Here is a 5109-nt window from a genome sequence, read left to right on the forward strand (position 1 = left end):
CCTATGCTGTCTGGCTACACGCCCACCTACAACTACTTTGCAGTCACCGATCTCTTTCAGGTTACCTCGTCTATACAAGATGTAGTCTACCTGCGTGCTCCTACCTCCGCTCTTATAAGTTACCCTATGTTCCTGTTTTTTCTGGAAAAAGGTATTCACTACACCCATTTCCATCCCTTTTGCAAAATCTACCACCATCTGTCCCTCTGCATTCCTATCCTGGATACCATATCTGCCCATCACTTCTTCATCCCCTCTATTGCCTTCACCAACATGTCCATTGAAGTCTGCACCAATTACCACTCTCTCATTTCTGGGAATATTCTGCATCACTTCATCCAACTCATTCCAGAACTTCTCCTTCTCTTCAGGTTCACATCCCACCTGTGGCGCATAGCCACTAACAACACTGAGCATCACACCTTCAATTTCCAATTTCAGACTCATAAGTCTATCTGACATTCTTTTCACCTCTAGGACGTTCCTTACAAACTCCTCCTTCAAGATGACTCCTACTCCATTTCTCTTCTTGTCAGCACCATAATAGTATAACTTAAAGCCTGCTCCTAAGCTTCTAGCCTTACTACCCTTCCACCTGGTCTCCTGGACACACAGTATATCCAGCTTCCTTCTCTGCATCGTGTCCATCAACTCTCTACCTTTTCCTGTCATAGTCCCAATATTCAAAGTCCCTACTCTCAGTCCCAGGCTCTTTCCTTTCCTCCTCTCTCTCTGCTTCCGAACACGCACTCCTCCTCTTCTTCTTCTTCTTGTTCTTCGACCCACAGTAGCCCGATTTCCATTAGTACCCTGTAGGTCATCAGTACCAATGGCGGTCGTTGTTAACCCGGTCCGCGACCCATCCGGTATGGTATAGTTATGGTTGACTCGCATGTTTGGTTTTGGCAAACGTTTTACGCCGGATGCCCCTCCTGACGCAACCCTCTGCATTTATCCGGGCTTGGGACCGGCACAGGGAGACACTGCTCCGTGCCCCCCCCCCCCCCCCCCCCCCCCAAAGGCAGGCTTGGAGAGACACGGGCCAGTGCCGCCCTGAGGCTGCATTACCCTCTCTTTCTTACATTTATTATAAAAATATGCTTATCTTCCTTTTAGCTCATCACACATGTCTTTATGATTTTCAGTCCATGCCTCAGCCGGCCTGAAGCTCCACTGATGCGCATGTGCGGATGCCTCTATCTAGCGGACATAAAATAAAGACAATCATTCAAATGTGAATGAGTCGGCGTGATGCTCCGGGATGTGTGGAGCTCAGGGAGCTCCACGAGTGAGGGAGTTAAGTTAGGGCGGGGGTGCAAGTAGGCTCTAGGATTCCCCGAGTCGGGGCGAGCGATGGGTTTAGAGGCGTATCGCATTGAAGATAATGGCCGCATATCCTTCTTGGACTTTTCTAAAGCCTTTGACTCGGTCGAACATCCATTTATCATAGCAACGCTCGAACATTTTGGATTTGGTTAAATATTCAGGAATGTGATCCGTGGGCTCTATGAGAATATTCATAGCTGTGTCACCCTGCCAAGCGGCACCACTCCGAGCTTCCATGTTGATGTGGGAATCCCCCAAGGTTGCCCCATCTCACCCTATTTATTTATAATTGCTACCGAAATGCTAGCCGTTTATGTTGAAAAGAGCAACGATATCCAAAAGTTAGACGTGCTGGGGACTGAAATTGTTATTAGCCTGCTGGCAGATGACACAACCTTAGTTTTGAAAAATGAACATCAAGTCCCAATAAGTGCCGAAAACAACCAAAACATTCTCCAAGGCTTCAGGATTGTCATTAAACTTAAAGAAATGCAAACTTCTTGCGCTGCATGACTCGCCACTAAAGGAAATCAGCGATGTTTCTATGAAATCAGAAATAAAATACTTGAGCATTTTCCTATCCAAGGACCAAACGTTAAATCAATCCAGGAACATTGAATCTAAACTGAATCAAAGTAAAGCTTAATTCTAATATATGGCTCCAGAGAGATTTATCAATATTAGGCCGGATATATTTGACTAAAATGGATGTGTTTATCCAGATGTATATACCCAGCGTATTCCAATGCTGCTCCAAATCAACTCGTAAAATCTGTTAACCAAATCAATTTCAACTTTATCTGGAGGAACAGACCACACCATCTAAGAAAAATCACATATGGTGAAAGAAACAAGTGAAGGAGGGCTGAAAGTGATAGAGTCGGACTGCTTGAATGGGACATTGAAGGTGAACTGGTTGAAATCCTGGATCAAACCTCATCGTTCTTTCTGGTATTGTACTCCAAACTACTTATTCAACAAAGTCGGCGGCCTGAGTCTTCTGCTTATCTCTGACTTGGATATCAACAAGATTCCTGTCAAATGTTCAGAGTTCCATAAACAAATATTATTATACTGGAAAATGATATACGTACACAATTTCTCACCACACAGTATAATAGTTTGGAACAATCGATATGTACTGCATGGCAACAAACCTCTGTTTTACAAGGAATGCTTTGAGAAAGGTATATGGTCGATAATTGACTTGATGGATGACACTGGCAGTCCTCTGGACAATGAGCAGTTCTGTACTACACACAGATTCAAGCCTCCCATATTAGAGTTGCTAAAGTTACGAAACGCACTGCCTCGACAATTTGTATTCCTGACCAAAAATATAATGACGCACCGAACCGTACAACCACAGTTACCCCGACTATCACTCCAGGGAATCTCAATTGTGGACAGAAAGCGCGGCAACTCCTTTATTAGGAAATGTTTCACAGGAAACTTATTCCCTGGACGTCAAAAAAAAAAAAAAGGATATTTTAAATAAATTTGATGAGGAATCGATTGCCACGCTGCGAACCATGTATCTGACTCTACCCATACCCCCAAGGCAAAAGAGACCCACTTCAAAATTATGACTGACATCTACCCATCTAAGGAATTATCGAGGGTACGCTTTAATTTTGAAGATAATATTTGTACATTTTGTGAAGACAACATTGAAACCACTGACCATATATTTTTTCTCCTTCTCATTCCATCGTCACCAGTTTCCTTCTCAAAAGATGATATAACATTCTGTTTACTTATAAGCAACATAACAGATGAACTCTGTGTCAATGTTCTTTTAGGCCTGGCCAAGTTCTTCATTCACAAGAACAGAATGCAAAAATGCTCCCCAAATTTTAATGTCTTCATAAACGATTTTGAAATATAAAAAAAAAAAAAAAAAAAATCCTTAAAACTTATGGAAAAATCCAAAAACTAAAAAATATAGTTACCCATGTCCGAGGTTCCTTTTTTTTTTGGTAAAAAAAAAAAAACAAAAAAAAAAAAACAACTTGATTACATGTTACATTCCCCTTGCAATTTTTTTTTTTTTTTTTTCGTTTTAATTTCTTATTTGTCTATCTATTGATTTAATTACTTCCTTTTAATTTCTTTTTTTGTCTCGCACTGTAAATTTCTCACAAACCTGTAACACTATTAACTTCTCATTACATACAGAACAAATGTCCTGATGTCCGTTGCTTCCTCATCCCTGGTTGTTTCATTGACATTCAGTTCTACCTTGCTATGTTTATTTGTACATTTGTATATTTGGGTGTACTATTTATGTTCAATTAAAAACAGTTTGATGTCTGAGATTCCTTGTGAACCGCCAACTTAATTACATGTTATATTCCCCTCACAATTTTTTTTTTTCGTTTTTAATTTTATTTTTCTATCTATTTATTTAATTATATCCTTTTAATTTTCTTTTTTTGTCTAGCATTAAAAATTTCTCGCAAACCGTTAACACTATTAACTTCTGATTACTTACAGCACGAATGCGCTTATGCCCCCCCACCCCCCGCTTTTTCCGTACGGTGGCAGACACTGAGATCGAAAGCAAATGGGTGTCATTGAAATGCAGTAACAGGGTGATAACAGCCGTGTTCGAAGTGTGTAGGGGCTTATAGGAGAGCAGAAGCACGTCACGCAATTCACCTGAGTTCGGAGGATCGGGAGTACCAGGGCCCATAGCGGAGAAGCGGAAGAGCGGAGTTATGTGTCTCTTCTCAAAGGCGGGGAAGCTGGGGGGCAGCAGGACCCCTTAGACCGGCTAATGTGAGCCTTCTCCGGACATAGATCACCCGGACTTATGACTGGAGCTCCCGGACCTCTGGGCACACACATATGTGAATGAGTGGATGAGCTAATGTTGGTTTGGTTGTGGATACGTTTCGGCCAATGCTATCAGCACAGCTATGATTATCCCCAGAACGTTGAGAACGAGCTCCCGGAACTCCAGACATGCGTATATAAAAGAGTGGAATTAAGGTGTGTGTGTGTGTGTGTGTGTGTGTTTGTGTGTGTGTGTGTGTGTGTGTATACGTGTGGGACAGAAGTAATGTTGGGGACAGAAATTGTTATTAGCCTGCTGGCGGATGACACAACCTTAGTTTTGAAAAATGAACATCAAGTCCCAATAAGTGCTGAAAAAAACCAAAACATTCTCCAAGGCTTCAGGATTGTCATTAAACTTAAAGAAATGCAAACTTCTTGCGCTGCATGACTCGCCACTAAAGGAAATCAGCGATGTTTCTATGAAATCAGAAATAAAATACTTGAGCATTTTCCTATCCAAGGACCAAACGTTAAATCAATCCAGGAACATTGAATCTAAACTGAATCAAAGTAAAGCTTAATTCTAATATATGGCTCCAGAGAGATTTATCAATATTAGGCCGGATATATTTGACTAAAATGGATGTGTTTATCCAGATGTATATACCCAGCGTATTCCAATGCTGCTCCAAATCAACTCGTAAAATCTGTTAACCAAATCAATTTCAACTTTATCTGGAGGAACAGACCACACCATCTAAGAAAAATCACATATGGTGAAAGAAACAAGTGAAGGAGGGCTGAAAGTGATAGAGTCGGACTGCTTGAATGGGACATTGAAGGTGAACTGGTTGAAATCCTGGATCAAACCTCATCGTTCTTTCTGGTATTGTACTCCAAACTACTTATTCAACAAAGTCGGCGGCCTGAGTCTTCTGCTTATCTCTGACTTGGATATCAACAAGATTCCTGTCAAATGTTCAGAGTTCCATAAACAAATAT

Source organism: Fistularia commersonii, unplaced genomic scaffold (assembly GCF_037954325.1).
Source record: "Fistularia commersonii isolate RoL2024-O1a breed Wild unplaced genomic scaffold, RoL_Fcom_v1.0 HiC_scaffold_51, whole genome shotgun sequence".
NCBI lineage: Eukaryota > Metazoa > Chordata > Actinopteri > Syngnathiformes > Fistulariidae > Fistularia > Fistularia commersonii.